Source organism: Sebastes umbrosus, chromosome 7, assembly GCF_015220745.1.
Source record: "Sebastes umbrosus isolate fSebUmb1 chromosome 7, fSebUmb1.pri, whole genome shotgun sequence".
Classification (NCBI taxonomy): Eukaryota; Metazoa; Chordata; class Actinopteri; order Perciformes; family Sebastidae; genus Sebastes; species Sebastes umbrosus.
This window is the reverse complement of record NC_051275.1, coordinates 2,418,843-2,441,107: the sequence shown is the minus strand read 5'-3', so window position 1 is coordinate 2,441,107 and position 22,265 is coordinate 2,418,843. Positions and strand designations below refer to the sequence as shown.

At 41.9% G+C, this 22,265-nt stretch overlaps 1 protein-coding gene across 1 annotated transcript in view; it reads right to left on the bottom strand.

Moving 5' to 3' along the window:
* bcl9l (bcl9 like) overlaps positions 1-5,659 on the bottom strand; it is a 46,444-nt gene extending 40,785 nt beyond the window's left edge. Inside the window, 1 exon segment of the mRNA XM_037775250.1 lies at positions 5,298-5,659. The gene's annotated coding sequence lies outside the window, so the exon portion shown is untranslated.
* Between the last annotated feature and the right edge of the window lie 16,606 nt (positions 5,660-22,265).

The following is a 22,265-nucleotide window of genomic DNA, read 5'->3' as shown; positions in this document are numbered from 1 at the left end:
ACCAGGAGGAAATCGGGGCCCACTGCACCAGGAGGAACACGGGGCCCACTGTACCAGGAGGAACACGGGGCCCACTGCACCAGGAGGAACACAGGGCCCACTGCACCAGGAGGAACCCAGGGCCAACTGCACCAGGAGGAACCCGGGGCCAACTGTACCAGGAGGAACACAGGGCCCACTGCACCAGGAGGAACACAGGGCCCACTGCACCAGGAGGAACACAGGGCCCACTGAACCAGGAGGAGCCCGGGGCCCACTGCACCAGGAGGAACCCAGGGCCCACTGCACCAGGAGGAACCCGGGGCCCACTGTACCAGTAGGAAACCAGGGCCCACTGCACCAGGAGGAACACTGGGCCAACTGCACCAGGAGGAAATCGGGGCCCACTGTACCAGGAGGAACCCGGGGCCCACTGTACCAGGAGGAACCCGGGGCCCACTGTACCAGGAGGAACACAGGGCCCACTGAACCAGGAGGAGCCCGGGGCCCACTGAACCAGGAGGAGCCCGGGGCCCACTGCACCAGGAGGAACCCGGGGCCCACTGCACCAGGAGGAAAACAGGGCCCACTGCACCAGGAGGAAAACAGGGCCCACTGCACCAGGAGGTACCCAGGGCCCACTGCACTAGCGTAAGGTCTGATAATCGCTCTGAGGATTTCATTCTGGTACCTAACAGCAGTCAGGGTACCGTTGGCTATGACATGGAGGTGTGTGTGACCCTCCAAGGATATGCCTCCCCAGACCATCACTGACCCACTGCCAAACCGGTCATGCAGGATGATGTTACAGGCAGCATAACGTTCACCACGACGTCTCCAGACTCTTTCACGCCTGTCACATGTGCTCAGTGTGAACCTGCTCTCATCTGTGAAGAGAACGAGGCGCCAATGGCGGACCTGCCAATTCTGCTGTTCTCTGGTGAATGCCAATGGAGCTGCATGGTGCTGGGCTGTGAGCACAGATCCCACTAGAGGGCATCGGGCCCTCTTGCCACCCTCATGGAGTCTGTTTCTGACAGTTTGGTCAGAAACATGCATACCAGTAGCCTGCTGGAGGTCATTTTGTAGGGCTCTGGCAGTGCTCCTCCTGTTCCTCCTCACACAAAGGAGCAGATAGCATTCCTGCTGGGTCCTTCTATGGCCCCGTCCAGCCCTCCTGGTGTAACGGCCGGTCTCCTGGTATCTCCTCCGTACTCTTGAGACTGTGCTGGGAGACACAGCAAACCTTCTTGCCACTACATGTATGGATGTGCCATCCTGGAGGAGCTGGACTACCTGTGCAACCTGATTGGGCTGCAGGTACCAACTCATGCTACAAGTAGTGACACGGACACTAGCAGAACACACAACTAGAGAAGAATCAGTCAGGGAGGATAAGGAGAGAGCAATTGTCTGTGGCCACCACATGCAATGGTCCAAACATGTGACTTGTGCACCCAGGTAAGTGTTGAAATAATCAAACTTGGGCAGATAAGTCTGTAAAGATCCCCAAAATATTTCAAAGATACAGCAACTTGACTGAAGGTTTCATCCATGATGTTGAAGGAGAGACCACCAGCACCCGGCGTGTTGCTATTTGACATTAGCTAAGTTAAGTTGGCAAGTAGCTAACTTGCTAGCTAACATTGCCCTGAGGAATCAATGCCTTGGCTTGCAGTGTCGATGTTACAATGATCTATTTTGTCAGGAGACTTGACCAGCCTGTATTAGTTTGATAGATTAGTAATATGACAGCTGGCTAACGCTAGCTAACGTTAGCTATGTGTTTGTTTGCCAGATGACATTGTGACTTTGCCCTGACTGCTATAATGCTGCTACCCTCAACTTTGACTGAAACCAAAATGAAAATGTTACACAGTAAACCAGACCTTATTCAGCTGACAAACACATATATCATCTGGCAAACAAACATACAGTCAAGCTAACATCAGCCAGCTAGCGTTAGCCAACATTAGCTAGCGTTAGCATTAGCCAGCTGTAAAAAATAGCAACATGGCAGGTGTCGGTGGTCTCTCCATGCATCATGGATGAAACCTTCAATCCATTTGCTGTATCCCTTTGTTTGGATTATTTTGGGGATCTTTACAGACGTATCTGCCCATGTCTGATTGTTTCAACACAAGGGTGCACAGGTCGAACGAATGGACCACTTTGCCAAGGCTAGCTGTCTGACTACCTTCACCCTGTGCATGGCGTAAGTTATACCGCTGTGGGTACTCGCTCATGTGATTGGCTGAAAAGGAAGGAGACATCTGATTGGCTACAGATGTTTCCCTGTTGAAAAAAATGCATTTGTAGATCAGTGCAGGTCAGGGGAGTCTCAAAAAACCCCACACACAAATCAGTGAAGTTCACACATGACAACAGTTTGTAAATGCAGGTTCAACAGTTTGTGTATAAATGTAACATCCAAATGTGATTTTGATTAAACTTGCAAATATGTTTAAATACATATATTTGTGGATTTCTATTACATTTATTTAAAACAAGAAGTATTTGTGTGTGCATCAGAAATATATTTGTGAACCTTATTTTTTGATTTGGATTCTTTTTACATTTATATACAACGATAACTATTTTAGTGTGCAGGGAAAAGAAATGTTGTGGAGAGTCAATAATATATATAAATCACAAAAATACATTTGTGAATCCTTCTTTGTGCATTTGGTAATATTGAGACTGATCTGACCCCATAGAGGCAAACATCTGTGCATCTCTTGCACCCACGAAACTGTGTACAGGATCAGAGGGTTAATTCCTGTATTTGGCTTGTATTGCATTCTCACTTCTAGCAATCAGCACCACAGTTTGCTAGTAAAAGGACCAAGACCTGCATGCCCACAAGGGCTCAGTGTGGTTATTTGGTACACGCTTGAGTTCAAATGGCATTGTTCTCACCCGACCGAACAAACTAACGTTAAAGAGCCTGAATACACCGCCTGGTGTGACTAAATATATTAATGTAATTTGAAAGGAAGCAGCAGTGTGGACAGAGTACATTTGTCTACAAAGACTGAATGCAAAAATATGCAAAAAATAAGCACAGACAAAGGCACAGAACCACAACACAAATGTGAACCATAATGCAAGTGTCATAAAAATGCTTGGTCTAAATGGTTTCTAGTTAGGGATTAGACTGGGGCCTTACTTTTTCACTATCGGCCTACAGAGTCCAGTACTTAAGTGTCTTAGTGTATTCTGTCGTGTGGAAACGTTCTCAATATCACATTATTCTTTCATAGCTCACCTTAGCGGTGCTCCCTGTAACTCACCCCAAAGTTCTCAGATCACCTAACCAGATAAGAAACACTTTGTCAGCAGCTCACCAAATCTGTCTCTGCTTGCTCTAGGGCAGTCTGTGGGTGGACATGCAGTGGCTGTCACATGTCTGTTCATTCAAATCAACTCTGGACGGAACAAAAGAGGCAGGAAATAGACTTTTCATTCACACCTAGAATATACGTCAATCAATACATGCAGGCTTACATTTCGCTCGTCTGTACAATTATAGACACTTTAGCCTTGTTGTTGTTAAAGGAAGACTACTTCAGCATCCTATTCAAGTGTTTTATCCAAGCAAAATGTACACAATTGATTACTAAAATATCAGTTTGTAAAGTGCAGAACACTGGATGGACTAAAAACAAAAATTCTATTAAGCCCTGACATACTACATTTAAGCTGGAGTAGGCAGGTTGGAGCACATATGAATAAATAAAGTTTTTTTTATAAAACGGTCACTATATCCTGACAGCAGTGCATGAGACAGGTAACCTGGAAAAAAATGATGTGCCTCTGTGTCCTCCTGTGCTCCTAACGGCATCTGCAAGTTCCCATGATTATCCACTACAACCTCATTTACAAAATATAACTTGCACAAAGGCCTACAGGTAGGCAGTGGACTGTACTTTTTTTTTTTTTTTCTAAAGTCAGAAAAGACAAAGATGCTCTGAACTCAGAGATATCTCCGTTCCAGTGGAAAAGCAACGCACAGTGTAGCCTACTGTAGCCCTGAAAGACAATTCGGATCAAGTTGCAAACTCTGTTAGGTGCTATATATAGCTCACCAGGATATTGTAGATACACAAACAGCATGACGGCACGCACACACACACACACACACACACACACACACACGCAAGAAAGGCAGAAGAGAAAAGCTGTAGTATCTCTCTCTGTGTGAAAAGGTTCAAGTGCAGCATTATCACAGCATATTCAACAGGCAGGAACAGAACTGAGCAGGGTTATGGGTTGTCATAAGGTTACTGGACTGAGACCACACACACACACACAGAGGGAGAGAGAGAGAGAGGAAGAAAGAAAGAGGAGAAAAGGGTGTGTGAGAAAGAAAGAACACTTCTGGACACTGTATGACAGCATTTAGCTGTATAATTATAATAACTAAAATTCTAATATTAATAAGGAGTATTACAACATATACATTTTGACAATTAACCAATAAAATGTGTTAGTTGTCAGGTATAAACTTGTCTGTGTGGAACTGAATCACAGCGGGGCAGGAAATGCCTATCAAAATCAAATATGTTTAAAGTACATGGATATAATGTTACTCCATTAAAGCTAACGTTGACCACGGCAACAGTCCAGAGACAGATAGTGAGGGCATACTGTAGCAGCGGCAGTATTACCAGCATGTTGGTCTCCACATGCCCCCGCTGAGTATGTGTGTGTGTGTGTGTGTGTGTGTGTGTGTGTGTGTGTGTGTGTGTGTGTGTGTGTGTGTGTGTGGAGGTGACAGGTAACGTTAGTCTGTCTGTCTGAACACTGAACCCGGGTTAGTTTAGCTGCTTAGCACAGAAACCATTCTAATGCTGCTCTGAGCTGCTGCGTCTGTCATATTAGCTTCCCGTCCAGCTAATATTCAGACATGGTGGATTGACACGGTCATAAACCTAAAGTTGAGCAAGCAGAGCATTGTGGTGAGGAGACTGTGAGGACACATGTCCCCGGTGTCCCTGGTGTGAACCCCGGCGCTCAGCGCTGATGAGGGGAGACTTGCTGCGCCAGCTCCAGCTCCAGCTCCGCGGGCTAACTATTAGCATGCTAATCATGTCCTCGCTAGGCTACTCGCTGTAAACTGACGTCGCCGTAGCTCACATACATCTGCACCGAACCCGTGCTAGCTAACGGGAGGTGAACTTTGTTATCGGCTCGCTAGAGACCCGGAGACTTCATACAAAGAAGAGAAAGTTACCCGAGTCCCCCCGTGAGGAGGGCAGCTCAGAGACAGACGAGCAGCTAGCATGCCGCTGCGGGGACAGTGTGTTGTTCTCTACCTGCTGGCTGAGATCACAAGAGGCCGATGTCAGGACTGACGGCCGGTACACATTCCCCGGAGTGGCCGCCGCCGCTGCCGCCACTGCTTGCTCCCGTCCTCCGGACCACTGCGGAAGATGGTCCCGATCCCGATGTGTGATCAGACAGGAGCTGGTGCCGTTTGACGGGAGGTTGAGATGGTGATCAATAACACAGCGTGTCTAGGTGGAAGTTTCGCTTGAAATCAGGGGACGCGTCACCTTGCAGCGGTTCATGACTCCCACTAGTGAAGATGTAGAAGGGCAGGACGTTAGTCCAGATCACTCCCAGTCCCAGTCCCAGATCCAGCCGATCACAACAAGCAGTGTGGCCACACGGGCATCCGTATGTCACTGGGCTGATCTGTCCTACTGGACTTCTGTTCTGGCTGACAGTCTGATTTTTATCAGGATTATATGAATGACAATGTCAGTCACTTCAAAATTATTATATTCATATTTATAGCCTAATATTTTCAGATGATGGTGATGTCAACACCCTGATATTAAATTGTATGATTTAAAATACCTTTCCTTAAACTTGAGAGAATCAATCAATAAAATGAAATATGTATTTTATATCCATCTAATTAGCCCTATCTGATCCACCCTGTCCACCTCAGACCACATCTCTAATGGACACCATCCTGCAGTGGATTTCAAATTAAAAGCAGGAATAAATCAGAAACACTATAAACTGAGTTCAGACGCTTCGGGTTTGGGGAATCCATTATAAAGTTACTCAGAGTGAAGATCCAGTTGTTGCACTGTTAAATCTGCACCTTTTTTCAGTTGAATACTCCCTCTGGTGGTATGGGTAGCACAAGTAGGCTTGGCTACATACCCTCAAGTGAACTTGGGATAAATATACTGACTGTGTTTTGAAATTGGGATGGAAGTAATCTTTCATTAAATTTGTTACCTAGGAAAAGGTGACAGAGCTCATGTGTTTTACTACAGCAATTTATACAGTTAAGAACACTTACAGTAGGCTATATCTAGGAGAAGCATAAGACATCTGCACCTTTCCAGTGCTGGCTACCACTTAGCCCTACCCTACCAAAGCAGTTGCCATAATCAAGGGAACATGAAACATTGTTCAGGCGGAGAGCACATCTCATGTGCTTTTCTTGTCCAGATGTTGCAAGGGTTTGCACCTGCAACAGTTGGATCTCTAACCTCTGGGATGTAGCCTAGGTTTCTAAACCACCCACAATGCATAGGGATTTTTTTTCTTTCTTTTTTTTGCTGAAAGGATGAATATATAGTAAATGGACTTGCATTATATGGCGCCTTTCTAGTCTTCTGACCATTCTAACCGTTTTACACAACATGTCAGCATTCACCCACTCACACACACACATTCATACACTGATGGCAGAGCAAGGTGCCAACCTGCCCATCAGGATCTAAACTAAATACTCATTCACACACCGATGGTTCAGCCTTCAGGAGCAATTTGGGGTTAAGTATCTTGCTCAAGGACACTTCGACATGTGGCCCGGAGGAGCCAGGGATCGAACCGCTGACCCTCCGATGGGTGGACGACCCGCTCTACCCCAATATCAATACCTCAACTCTGATTCTTTTATGAGGCAACCAGTTGAATATTAGGGACGGACACTACGTAACAAGTCGTAAATCATTGAAGAGAGAGCTGCGGTGATTTCTAACAAGAGGGAGAGGAGTAAAACACACATCTGCAGTGGTCAGAATGGAGCGGTGAAAATAATCACAAACCACAGAGGTGACTTGCTGAGACTCCCTGACCCGCAGACCCAGAGCGATAGCAGGCAAAGACCGACCACTGTCTTCATGACCTTCTCCTCCCAGACAAGGCAGAAAGGACTGGCATTAATCAGCCGAGGAAGCGCCATCACACCTGTTGGCGTCAGACATTTTTAATCACAGAGTAATTAAATAGCTTGAGATTTTAATTATGCCATTGGGTAGAGATGTGCACTCTACATTAATATGTCATTATATGCCAAATCGGAATGGAAATAAGCTTTTTTTTTGTTTGAATAACTAAATTAAAGGATAAGGAAATGTCTCTTTAAGTTGTGTGTACTATTGTGTAGACACTAATTGCCAAAAAAGAGTATTTTTTAATCAAAAGAAAGAATACTCTGCTGCACATTGTTTTGATTCAATAATGTTTTGCTCTTGGCATCACTCCTGCCAAACAGACCAGCCCGGGGATATTTAAGAGCAAATAAAACAGCCCGCAGACAGAGTGTGCTGCATTTTTGTATTTTATGATGTAAATGCAAAAAGATGCTGTGAATCCTATCCCCCCACCCTTGAGATATGTTTTATCTGAGTCCATTATTCTCTGCTGGTACATGGCAAGCAGAGGAATGAGCTCAATTAGGTGAGGAAATGAGAGGAGAGGAGGAATTTGGCCCCCTGTATTTGGAGAGAAAGAGAATGAAACGTTGGAGGAAGGTCAAGAGAACATAAGAAAAGGAGCAGTGGGGAATGAGAGAACGAGGGAGAGGGAGAGTGAGACAGAGAGGATGAGAAAGTGAAACTATGTTGTCATGGAAACTGGCATGGATCTGAAGAGCAAAACAAGAATGTAAATTGGTTTACCCTTAGGGAATGTGATGGCGCTACAGGGAAGAAATAAGCAGGGAGATGTATTTAAGAGAGGACCTTCCATAACATTATATGCAAATAAAGAGATCTGAAACAAAAATAATGTATATTAGTAATGATGATGACTATGGATCTTTGAATGTAGAGGCTTATATCAACTCCATAGATGGAGACAGAGGTATTTGGGAGGATCGACCCTCATCTCTTCAGGCTGAGCAGTTTCTTACAAATGACTAATTAAAAGATGTATCAGTCTGGGAGGTGCAGAGGTCAGTGTGAGCGTGTGAATTACTAATATGGGTAAACAACTTGTGGCTGCTGCATACAAGGAACATCATTTTCAGGCTGACATGTAGTGATGGAGATGCATGCCTCACGCTTTTCATTCAAGAATATTACCGGTGTCAGGATTCAAGCCTAAATGTGTGGTTTTTCGTCTTTAGAAAGCCACCTGTCAGGAGCTGCAAGAAGCCTGTGGAGACCCAAAAGTTTCTGTACCTCATCATTATTTCCCCCTCACCTGTGTGCTTTTTCACACCGGCCAAAGCCTTCGCCGGCACTTTGCTCGTAAAACATTCCTCTCTCAGCCGACTGCCGGAATCCCATCATTAGATTTGATTTTAGTTGGCTAGAGATGATAGGAATGTTGTCAAGAAACTAATGGTTTCCGTGGTGACAAACGCTACCCATGCTATTGTGTATAGCAATGTAGGAAGTCAAGTCCCTCACCTACAATCTCTACCACCGCTTTCAGAGTGGAAACAGAGTACATCTGAGAACAGCCTGTACTCAACAGACAATAGCCTGTGCTCTAACGTGTGTGTGTGTGTTCTTGTACAAAAGTGTTGTACGTCTTCAGATTGTTTTCTCACATTAGATTCACATAAATTAAACTATTCTTCATGCAATACAAATATTTGTGCACAAGGTACATGTTGAAATTGTATAATGTATTTTCATGCTGGATTTCACCCATAATATGTGCAGAAAAGGGCTGTGTCCCAATTTATGCATATAATACATGCAACACAGTCCCACGGCAACTGTGAAATAGTCACAAAATTTAATCTATTTGATTTGTATATATGGACACGAATTTCCCTTTTTTTCCGTGATGCTCAGTACCACTTTCAGCAACTTATTTTTGCTGCTTTTTTGGCGTTGTCCTACAAATGTCCAGCAACACGTGACACACGTGTCAATTTCCACCCCAGTCTTTTCAAAATAAAACTACTTAGTTAGGTTTAGGAAAAGAACGACTTGGTTAGGCTTAGGCAACAAACTACTTTGCTAGGCTTAAGAATAGATCGTATTAGTTAGGCTTAGGCAACAAAACTACTTAGGTTTAGGAAAATATCGACTTGGTTAGGATTAGGCAACAAACTACTTTGTTAGGTTTAGGAAAAGATTGACGTGGTTAGGCTTGGGCAACAAAACTACCTGGGTTTAGGACAATATCGACTTGGTTAGGTTTGGGCAACAAACTACTTAGTTAGGTTTAGGAAAATATATACTTGGTTAGGTTTAGGCAACAAAACTACTTAGTTAGGTTTAGGAAAAAAAATTGACTTGGTTTGGGTTAGGCAACAAAACTACTTAGGCTTAGCAAAAGGTTGACTTGGTTAGGATTAGGCAACAAAATGACTTTGTTAGGTTTAGGAAAACAATTGACTTGGTTAGGCTTAGGCAACAAAACTACTTAGTTAGGTTTAGGAAAAGATTGACTTGGTTAGACTTAGGCAACAAAACAACTTAGTAAGGTTTAGGAAAAGATTGACTTGGTTAGGATTAGGCAAATATAACTACTTAGGCTTAGGAAAAGGTTGACTTGGTTATGGTTAGGCAACAAACTACTTAGTTAGGCTTTGGAAAAGATCAATGGTTAGACTTAGGCAACAAAATTACTTAGTTAAGCTTAGGAAAAGATCAACTTGGTTAGGCTTAGGCTACAAAACTACTTAGTTAGGTTTAGGAAAGGATCGACTTGGTTAGGCTTAGGCAACAAACTACTTAGTTAGGTTTAAGAAAAGATATACTTGGTTAGGTTTAGGCAATACAACTACTTAGTTGGTTTACTTACTGCACTTGGTTTGGCTACTTAGGTTTAGGAAAAGATCGACTTGGTTAGGCTTACAGTAGGCAACAAAACTACTTAGTTAGGTGTAGGAAAAGATTGACTTGGTTAGGCTTAGGCAACAAAACTACTTAGGTTTAGGAAAAGGTTGACTTGGTTAGGATTAGGCAACAAAACTAATTAGTTAAGTTAAGGAAAAGATCAACTTAATTAGGCTTGGGCAACACAAGTACTTAGTTAGGCTTAGGAAAAGATCAACTTGGTTAGACTTAGGCTACAAAATGACTTAATTAGGCTTTGGAAAAGATCAACTTGGTTAGACTCAGGCAACAAAATTACTTAGGTTTAGGGAAAGATCAACTTGGTTGGACTAAGGCAACAAAACTGCTTAGGCTTAGGAAAATATCAACTTGATACATACAAGACAAGAAAAGAATTTGGTGCATGTACACACAGGACTTGACAGACATAGGCTACTACATTGAAACACAGTCTTGACATAAAATACAGTCATGATCAGTCATAATCCTAAATACCCAAAGAGAAAGGGATCAATTTGAGAATGCAGAGAAGCACAAAACAAAGTGACAATGATGCATCAGTAGGTGACATTGATAAATAGCTAGAATAGCCAGCAGCCATGTGCAGATTTGTTTGTTCAGTCAATCTGACGGTGTTTTTGTGTGTGTGTGTGTGTGTGTGTGTGTGTGTGTGTGTGTGTGTGCGTGTGTGTGTGTGTGTGTGTGTGTGCGTGTGTGTGTGTGTGTGCGTGTGTTTTGGTGAGAGCATATAATTGTAATTGGGGAGAAGCGGTTGCTGGGGTGGCTGGTGCAGGCACTGATGCACAGGAGCGGTATCTCAAACAGGTGGTTTCCCAGATGGGCAAAGTCAGCAACAATTATGTTTTCCTCTCGCCCTTACTTTAAAACCATGCAGGTCTGTGATGGAGGGCAGCCAGCAGATACAGACATGACAAACAGCTCAGAAAAGGAGGAGCCAGGCAGAGCCAGGCAGAGCCAGAGCAGTGCCAGACAGAGCCAGGCAGGGCCAGGCAGAGCCAGAGCAGTGCCAGGCAGTGCCAGGCATAGCCAGAGCAGTGCCAGAGCAGTGTCAGGCAGAGCAGCAATGGATGCTGAGCGGATTTTCATTGATAAGGATTCGGACAATTTGCAGTGACATGTTTAAGCTGCCAGAGTTGAGACAGGAGGAGCATCTTTCAGTCAAACCGGAAATGTTTTCATCTGATCTGAGGGTTTAGATAATTGACTCAACTGTGTACACAAGGTATTGTTGATTATCAAGGGGAGATGAGCATCTGGCTTCTTGTGAAAGTCAATCCAATCTCCACAGTCTTGTTTGTGTTGTGATCAAGGTTGTTGGCACACCTAAATACCCATGTGGCCAATTCTCTGCAGTAGAGGGCCAACTTGTTTTCTTGGTCTAGGTCCAGATAGGAGGTGAATTAAGGTAGTGTTTAGTTCGGGTTTCAGTGATTATCACACTGACAGCAGAGAGTTCAATAAAACACGATAACACAAAAGTTCCAATTTTGTCTCTGTCACTGGGATCGGATGGGATGGTTTTTCACAAACACAAATACTACAACTAAAGCCAAACACAGGGCTGTCTCCAGCCCTTCTGGTGCCTAATAGGCGAAATTCGGATTTCGAGCCTTGCAATGGTTTTAAGACAAAAATATATATTTTTTCATAGATAACTATATTTATGAAAATATAAATAAACAATTAGTCCCCGATATTTACACTTTTATTAACAAATAAGTGCGGCCGGGGAGATGAAAGTGTGAGAAAGAACCTTACAGGGGTGAAAAGTGTATTTCTTAATTTCTTTATTAATTTGTTCATCTGTTATCTCAATGCAGAAAATTAGGAAGGGCGCCAACCGGCATTAAAAAAAATATTATTATTATTATTTTATTTTTTAGAAGGCAACCAGCGCCCCCCAGAAGGTGGGGCCCTGGGCAACTCCCTATGGGGCCTATGCCTTAAGCCGGCCCTGGGTAGATAAATAATTGATCTAATTGAGAAACAGTACAGTACAAACCCAAATAAGTCATACATCAGGTTCAGGTAAAGATAACAAGGAGGATTTCTAACATGATTAGCTCCATCCTTGAGCTAAGAGTACTGTCACCATGATGGCAATATACCCATGAGCCATTAAACAGACAGGTGAGCTACGTCGAGCTGGCAAAGCATGTTTAGCAGCAACTCCAAAGTGACTTAGTTGAACACTAGTTGACAGCAGTCTAGAACAGGATTTAGACAGTATCCATGAAGCCCATGTTGACCACATTGTTCTCAAAGAGGTTTGCCTTCTGGTCTAACTGCAGAAAATCTGATTTCAGGACAAACCTAGCTGCTCTAGACTCTTCCTCATCATTGCAGCCAGTTAAAATAAATACTGCTCTTCTTTTATCCTACTGGTGGTCAGAGTAATCTCTGAAGCTCAATAACATAACAGAACATTCTTCTTCACTCATATCATTGTGGGCTACAAGAGCAGGCAGTAGATGGCAGTAGAGTTACTCTGATGAATTTTAATCATAGTCGCAGTCATTCACCTCTCCCTTCCTTTAGTGACAGCTCTGCTTTGCGCAAACACAGGTATGACTCACTGAATGGCAGAAGAAGAAGAAGAAAAAGTTATATTCCAAGAATATTAACGTCAGACTCCAGATGTCTTTCAAAAAAGCTGGCAAATCCAGATTTTCAGATTTTTATAAACAGCCATTTGGGTGCTATGTCTGTGTAGCATTCCTAATCCTCTGCAACACACTCCAACTGCAAGAAATTGTTAAGTTCTGATGCACAAACACATCTTTCTTCTAGAGCTGCAAAATTAATTGATTAGTTGTTGTCAACTATTAAATTAATCGCCAACTATTTTGATAATCAATTAATCGGTTTGAGTAGTTTTTTGAGGAAAAAAGGTCAAAATTCTCTGATTCCATCTTCTGAGATGTGAATATTTTCTGGTTTCTTTACTCCTCTATGACAGTAAACTGATATATCTTTGAGTTGTTGACAAAACAAGACATTTGAGGACGTCATCTTGGGTTTTGGGAAACACTGATCGACATTTTTCAACATTTGCTGACATTTCATAGACCAACCAACTAATCGATTGTGGATAGAAACTAGTTGCTAGTCCACAAACTAATATCAAACACATTAAACACATTAACAAATGAAGTGAAAGTGAAAGGAAAGCAAAAAAGTTCTTACAGTATATTATGTTCTCTAATGTACCATCAACACTTATGGCAGGACAGGAAAAATAAAACTCTGTTTAATGACAGTGTATATTTACTTTGCAGGTGTCATTTTGTTTTATATTAACTAGGGCTGTCAATCGATTAAAATATGTAATCGTGATTAATCGCATGATTGTCCATAGTTAATCACAATTAATCGCAAATTAATAACAAATTTTTTATCTGTTCGAGGTGTACCTTAAAAGGAGATTTGTCAAGCAAATATGTTTGCTTTATGCAAATGTATGAATATATTTATTATTGTAAATCAATTAACAACACAAAACAATGACAGATATTGATCCAGAAACCCTCACAGGTACTGCATTTAGAATTAAAAATAAGCTCAAATCATAACATGGCAAACTGCAGCCCAACAGGCAACAACAGCTGTCTGTGTGTCAGTGTGCTGACTTGACTATGACTTGCCCCAAACTGCATGTGATTATCATAAAGTGGGCATGTCTGTAAAGGGGAGACTCGTGGGTACCCATAGAACCCATTTTCATCCACATATCTTGAGGTCAGAGGTCAAGGGACCCCTTTGAAAATGGACATGCTAGTTTTTCCTCACCAAAATTTTGCATAAATTTGGAGCGTTATTTAGCCTTCTTCCCGACAAGCTAGTATGACATCCCTTAGGTTTTCTAGTTTCATATGATATCAGTTTCTTCACTCTAGGTTTAAAGCTGAGCCCGCTACAACCTAAAAATCACAAGCAAATGCAATTAAAGAAATTAAAACAAATTTGTGTATTATCGAGATAACTCTGACAACCCTAATTTGAACTCAACACAGATTAATCGGGCTAATCTGACACGTAAGAATCCTCCAATTCAAAATATCACTGTACAATAATGTGTAACATCCGACCAGTTGCAACTGTAGTGACACTTGCGAGGGTAACGGGAGACACAGAGCAGGCCATGCCTCTGGAGTTTAACGGGACCACATGAGGTGAGGTCCTGCACTATTTGTGAATTGAAGCCTGACCCTAAAAAGGTTATGTGGACTGGAGGTGTTGCTGTGACCTTTTGTAAAGCCCCGAACGCCCGACCCAGCCCGCTTTAGGTCTCCAACAAACACAGCGAGCGTAGCGGCAGCCTGCATATGGCAGCGTCTCCCTTTGAAACAGTGAGAGTTCAAAACAATCTGGATCCTATTAAATCCTTTTGTCTCTCTCCCATTCCCCCCTCCCGGTTGTGCTGTCTGTTTTTACTTTGTGTTATTCATATTCATTCCATTACGACCCTCCTCCCCTCCATCTTAGGCGTCCCACAATGCTTTGCGTCGAGACTGCTGGGCAGATGTTTTCGTGGTGCCGAGCCATATGAGTTCTGGGTGCAGAGATGTTAGACAAACTTGGACATTGAACATAAAGCTGGGAAATAATCCTTAAAATTGAATAATTGACATGTTCATATGAGATTTCTTTTATACTGTAAGACGTAAAAAGACAAGCATCTTATTCTATTGATCCTAGCAGAACTCCTCGCCCCGGCCCACATGACAGAGCAGCTGGCTGAGAGCAGCCTCATCTGGAAGTGCCATCAGTCGCTTGTTAAATGCAGTGTGCGAGCGGGGCAGGAACATGGCAGCATGCGGTCTCAGCCTATCCATAACCAGACACTGGGAACTGTGCGCATATGCTGCAGGTCACAGAGCAGTTTGTTTAGTGTGTGTGTGTGTGTGTGTGTGTGTGTGGGTGGATGTGGGCTACATAATGCTGGACCAGACCGTGATATAGAATCTGCGCTCCCCTCCTCTCTCACTCTCTCAGAATCCTGTCTAGGTAATTGATCCCAGACTGGACATTTGAGTTGCCAGGAGCGATTCATATCGTTTTTATCTTTTAGACAAGCCCTCTACTGCTTCCAGATGGGGAAGGCACTCCGGGGTTCAAGTTTGTTTTTGAAAAAGAAAAAAGGTAATGCTTTAATGTCTTTACCTTACAAAAACCACGCAGCCGGAGGAGAAACCTGATACAGCCGCTCACAGATCTGTGTCACTCTGTAAAGCTCATAGGCCATGTAGATAGTTTGTTTTTGTTTGTTGGTGTTATTTTACGGGGCTACTGTATGTGTGAATGGAGGCATGCCAGTGACAGCGTCAGTGGTACTATGAGCTTGTGGAGCAGCTCATAGTACTACTTATTGTTGCTGATGTTTACACATCATCCACATCTTTCTTTTAGTATATTCCATTTTAGGGCACAATAACCCCTTAACACTCCGACGACCTGGCGGCCTGACCGCTATTCTGTCCTTCAGAGGTTGTTGCGGGCTGAATTTTCAAGATACAGTGAAGATATTGGTGACAACCAGGTCATACTAGCTTGTCGGGAAGATCGCTAAATAACGCTACAGATTTCCGCTAAATTTTGGCGAGGAAAAACTGGCATGGCAATTTTCAAAGGGGTCCCTTGACCTCTGACCTCAAGAAAGCCTATGTCAGTGGTTCCCAAATGTTTTCTGCAGGACCCCCCTTTTGTAGATAAAAAATACTTTCAAACCCCCCAGTCCAGTGCAGAACTATGCATCATTAATATTTAGCCTCGCCACGCCCCCCCCTTTTATAACTCTGGGCCCTCCTTAGAGGTCCTGCCCCCCAGTTTGTGACCCACTGGCCAATGTGAACTAATATGGCTTCTATGGGTACCCACAAGTCTCCCCTTTACAGACATTCCCACTTACATTCAGTTTTTTGAATGCAGTATAAATGTGTTATTTTCGCCTGTTCTAAAATGGTGTATTTGAATATTTCTGCAAACTGGGGTCCCTAAGCAGTCTTGCATTACATAAATTGGTTATGACTGTAAAGCTGAGACTCTTGTGGATCCAATGAGCCCAACTGTATTCATGTGTGATGATGTTAGTCCCCAAAGTAGCCAATTCATTGTATGAAACGTGACCCCCCTGTATAAAATGACCTGTGGTGACCTCTAATATAATCACAGCCTCATGAAACTTTACAGCCACAAACTAGAGACATAGAGCATTCAGAGGATGGAAGGCTTTCCTAGATAGACTGACAATAAGGGGGTTTCTGAGCAGTTTCAAGAACAGAAATGCTCTTCATCTAATGCAAATTAAAAAAATCAAAAAAATGCAATTCTTATAGAAATCTCCAAATGTCAAACGTTTTTTTAAACCAAATCACAGCATGGCTTTTTCTATGGTGTTCCTCAAGGTCTTGGTGTCTTAATGTGGTATTTTGGAGGGATTATTGATCATTTTTATCAATTCTCCAGTGGTAAAAAATTGTTAAATTTAGTACCAAATCGTTGTAACAAATGGCATCAACCCAAAAATTGCTGCAACAATTTATGAGACATAAGTGAGCATGGAGATGACCATTATATATTTATATCATCATGTTCTACGCTCTTATACACTTTCACAATTTATTTTAATTGATCAATTAATTTATTAACTATTTTTTTATTTCTGATTTATGACTAGAACAACTTGACACACTGAGCTGTGCTGCATCTCAAATGAATCTTCAGGTTTCCAGCTTTCAGATGATGTACACCAACTCTTGTGTAACTCTTCGTACATGTCTAAGTGTGTAATCCACATTGGGAAACAATATTCTCCATTCTCCATTCAAAGTTCAGTTTATTTCCCCACTGTGACCACACAAGTCTCTTTCTACTCATAATATTCACAGGGTCCAAATAATGAGAGGAGGAACAAAAGGCAACAGTCACTGACCACTTTACCGTCACCTTTCCCACCCAAACAGCTCTTGTGACCTTCTTATAAAAGGCAGAAACCACTTCAGAATGAGCAAGTATCCATTTTAGAAGCTTGTAAAATAGCTGCCGGGAACAGAGAGATGGAAGGAATTGATGGTGGGTTTTAACCTTTGTCTTACATGGAAACATCTGTCACATGTTACATGGAGGTGTTGGAGATTACAGTACAAGAAACCGTCCGGCTGAGTCATGAATACAGATGAATGTCAAACTACCGATAAAGTTTTTTGTTCATTAAACAGATTTTTTAATGTATGAAGAATTTGTTTAATGCAAACATAACTCAAATCATTATTTATATTCATTGGCCTGTACAGACTTACATACTTTAAGCCATCGCTGTATTGGCCTACTGGTCTTGAGTAAACAGTGAAACTCGGAGAAACATTGTTTATTAAAAATATTTTTGAAATGTAGAAATTTAGTTTCAGAAGCTATATAGCTTTTAGCTTCTTACTGTAGTTAAAAACGATAATCTCGTGGCTAAATTTAAGCCGTTAACATTTTAAAGGTGCTAAATACGAGATTGGGAGCATTTGTATTGCCTCCACACAGCTCTCAACATGGCCATGGCTTAGCCGGCGGCTCGCAGCTAACGGCAAAGAACATACGTATATCGCCAAGAAGGGAAAGTCAATTGTTTGTTCCATTGCAACGTCAGTACCCAGCAGCAAAGCTACGCTTCCGCCATTTTGGACTGAAAGCGACTACCGTACTAAGTGCCGTACAAAAGTAAAACAAAATGATTACTATTCTACCGTCATATTCTACCAAAATGGCCTGAACAATAAAAATGGCGGCAGCGGCTGTTGTAAAAACAAAAAAAGGAGTTTCGTCTCTTTGCTTCTATACTCTTTGCTGACGGTGCTAACAGCGCTAACAGTGGAAACAACTGCAACAGTGCCAACAGAGTTAACAGTGTTATACCTGTAGCCACCGTATAAAAGCAGTGCAGAGCGGCGGCCATGAGCTATAGCCAGTAGGGCACGCTCACATGCACACGCGGCCGGCACCGCTATGTCAGCAAAGCACGGAAAACCTCAGATTACAACACACACAGAGGGAGAGCAACTTCATTCTCTGCTCAGGTAGACATTACTCCTCTATATCTTTACATAGCAAATAGTTGTTTGCTGCTATATTAATACTCTGGATATCTTATAGAGAACCTTTAAACACTGATAAAATACAGCAATAAAACGTGCAGTTTTTTAAGTTTATAATGTTAATCAGTAAAATTAAAAAGCAGAGAGCAGCAGAATTATACATACCTCCATATTTGATGTTACAGCCTGAGAGTGTCAACATCAGTATTAAAAAGTCACCAATTTTCAAACTCCACCACAGCGTTAACAGAATATAATATTCTTTTTTTTTCTACATTATGTATCCGTTTGAAATGAAATCAATGGAACACAATCTCCTGTTGTCCCGGATGCTGGCAAGATTTCTTAAAAACATGGCGTGTAGGCTAATCCTGTTTTCACTCATTCACAGTGACTATGAAGCTCGAATGGTAAAGATCAATTTCTTCTGTTCCCTTTGTTGCGAAAAAGTGATTGCATTAGTGTTGCTTCACAGCATCAGCTGCATTTCATGAATATGTCAGCGTGAAAGCTGATCACCAGTTGTAGTGGTTCAGACTTGAGCCAAGAGACGGGTAGAGTAATAGGCAACATATACACATTAGCAGCTCAACATGTAAAGTACATATTGGGAGTTATGGATTAGATGTTAGCTGAGATCATAGTTGGTTCTATGAATATTTCCTCTAAGGCTTCAACACTTTCTGGCCTCAAGGCATGTTGTTAGGTTCAGACATTCACATGAACCCATCCTTAGGGTTAAAGGTGCAGCGTGGATTTGGCGGCATGTAGCGCTGAGGTTGCAGATTGCAACCAACTCCAGTGTGCCAAGCGTGTAGGAGAACTACGGTGGCCGATGTGAAAATGTGAAAGCGTGGAAACGTGAATGGCCCTCTCTAGAGCCAATATTTGGTTTGTCCATTCTGGGCTGCTGTAGAAATATGGCGGTCGGCTCTGTGAAGAGGACCCGCTCCCTATGTAGATATAAACGGCTCATTCTAAGGTAACAAAAACACAACACTTCTTATTGTCAGGTGATTGAACACTTAAGAAAACATACTAATTAATATTATATTCCATTTCTGCCAATAGATCCCCCTAAATGCTACACATCGTGCCTTTAAGTTGTCCTGTGAATTTGAGTGTGGTAGCCTGCTTATTCCATTTAAAGCAGCAGTAGGTAGAATGTTGTTGGCATCATTCGGCAAAAATTCAATAATAACCTTTCAGCATATTGTAATTCAAGTGTTCTTTTTCGGCTGGTGGGCGGTGCTTGGTATTTCCTCAACTGATCTTAGCATGGCAACCGGGTCACAGACTTTCTCATTTCCCATACCAAGCACCGCCCACCAGCCTGAGCAAACTTTCTCATTTTACAGGGATCCCGACCAAGGCTGAGAAACTCCGCTGTAAGGACTGGGATCAGATTTCTGCAAGCATCGTGCCAGCCGGCATCCTGAACGTTCACACCCCGCTTGCACAAATTAGTGGTGTGCTCGTAAATTACACACAGAGTTTTTTTTCCCTAGAAGACGAAGGAGTTAAACTATGTTTGACAACTCCATTACACCAGTGGAAACAAAATAGTAATTTCACTGTCATGTTTGAAGCATTTTTGAAGCTAATTTTTGGTTTTAGGGAAACATCTCAACATTTAAATTGTCGACATGCCACAGTGTTGGCTTCTGTTGAGGGAGTCTGATAATTTACTGTCCTACATTGCACATCTGGTGATAAATTGGATAATAATACAAAGTGTTCCCCAAATGCTGTAGTATAAACAGTTTGAGCATGAAAACAGGGGTCACAGTGACAGTGAAATATGTCATCTGACACTGAAGGAAAAAAAATGAAAATAGCATTTGCCAAAAGCTATTTAAACACCTGTGTTTCTGCATGTTTTAACCCATTTGCCACACATCACAGATTGCACTTAACATTACTGCTAATCCTTTTTGAAAGCATGCTAAAGTTTTAGGTTTTTGAACCGTGTTTTTACCAACTTCCAGGTTTTCATTAGTCCCATTCATTTCAGAGCACAGTGAAAATCAATATGCAACTTTGATTTAATTCATCATAATGAACATTGTTGTCACACTGTTGGATGGTAATGCAGATTGACTGGAAACATCTGCACATCAATATTATCTTTTGCAAAATACACAAAATAAATATGATATTCACTGTAATGGATGATTACATTGCATTCATTTAGCAGACGCCAAAGAATTTAGAGAATTAGATGTAATTAAAATTAAGTATTATAATTAAGTAAGTAATTAAGTGTTAAAGGTCCCATATTGCAAAAAGTAAAATTTTATATTATAAAGCAGGTTTAAGTGCTATATAAATACTGTGAAAGTATCAAAGTGCTCAATATACAGAGAAATACACAGCCCGTATTCAGAAATTGTGCGTTTGAAACAAGCCGTTAGGATTTCTGTCCATTTGTGATGTCACAAATATACAATATTTAGACCATAACACGGTTTTAAACGTAAACATTCTAAATGTGTCCCAGTTTATTCCTGGTTGCAGTGTATGTGAATAACATCAGCTGACAGGAAGTAAACATGAACTCAAACTGTTGCCAGGCAAAACAATTCTTTTGCAATTCCGTTGAAATGCACTAAAACGGAGTATTTCAGACAGAGGGTAAATACAGGTATATTGCAGACAGTATGAGGAAAATAAAGTTTTTTTGAAATTACAGCATGTAAACATGCTTTAGTAGAAACACAAAATACAAGTATGGACCTGAAAATGAGCACGATATGGGACCTTTAAGTAGGATTTGAGTCTCATAGTGTTAATAGTTTGACTCTAAATCTGTGTTGACTGTCATGAAGTATGGAACTGAATGGCTGGAAAAACAAAAGATCTTAACCCTATACCATGGCTGTATTCTAAACTGCATACTATACTAGTAGTACGTACTGATTTGGCCAAAATGTAGTATGTAGTATGTAGTATGCAGTATGCGAACAAAAGCAAAATCTCCAGTACGCTAAAAATACCCAGATGTCGTACTGATTTGGAAAAAATCTCCAGTATGCATCAGACCAGTCTACCTCGCCTACTGTATCCCACAATGCAAAGCGCAGGACCGCAGGACGGGTACAAAAACAGCAGTCACTGTTGACTAGCGCCTGCTGGGTTCGCCACCTCTCCAGCCAGGTAGTCACGCTCAGAGACCCCGCTATGAGCTGGCTGGAGCCCTCTAGAGACCGGTCTGTAGACGAGAGGCTTTTATTTCCTTGTTGACGGATAGTTTGTTTAAATATCACAACACAGATGTCCATTCTAACAGGAACCTGTGTTTATCTGCCTTTTCTGAGTTGAAAAGCTCCACAATTGCCCGCGGGCGTAGCTCGCTAGAGAGCTGGCCAGAGTGGCGAGGGAAGAGGAGAGGTAAAGAGCTGCCTCTGACGGGGCAGAAAGATACCTGCTGAGACAACATGACCCTTAATAACATTCCTCTAATATCTGGAGGGAGATCAGTCCTCTGTTTTGTTTCTGTAACTGAAAAATCTGTTTGAGTAACGTAAATTTTGTCGAGCAATGTTTTATATTTCCCGTCTCCCCCTTGTTGTTGATCCAGTTTGTCTGACTTCATTATGAGCTGTTAGAATAAATAGTTTAAACCTGCAGTATCTTATAAAGTAAACAAATATAACATAAGCAACAAAATCAAAGTTGTATTTTTCGATATTATTGCAATAGTGGTACGAGTTTGTTTTTTTGTCCAGTGCTTTAAGAGCTGGTTTAAAGGCTAAAGCCTGGTCTAGCATACTGCTTTAACCGTCACATACTGCATACTACTCAGGAATGCAATTTGCAGTATGTACATTTCAGTTTTTGTACAGATTAAACAAATGAAGCATAATGTGTTAATTAGTGAGCTTTAATGGTGCATTTGTTTTACCTTTGGAGAGAGCCAGGCTAGCTGTTTCCCCCTGTTTCCAGTTTTTATGCTAAGCTAAGCTAGCCAGCGGCTGGCTGTAGTCCCATATTTAGTGTACAGATGTTAGAACCTCATTATCTTGAATAGGTTAAACCAGCCATTTCAAAGAGAATACGTTTGAAAACATACATATACACATATTAAATACTTTATAAATTACACCAAATAAATGCATTTAGGGGGAGTTAA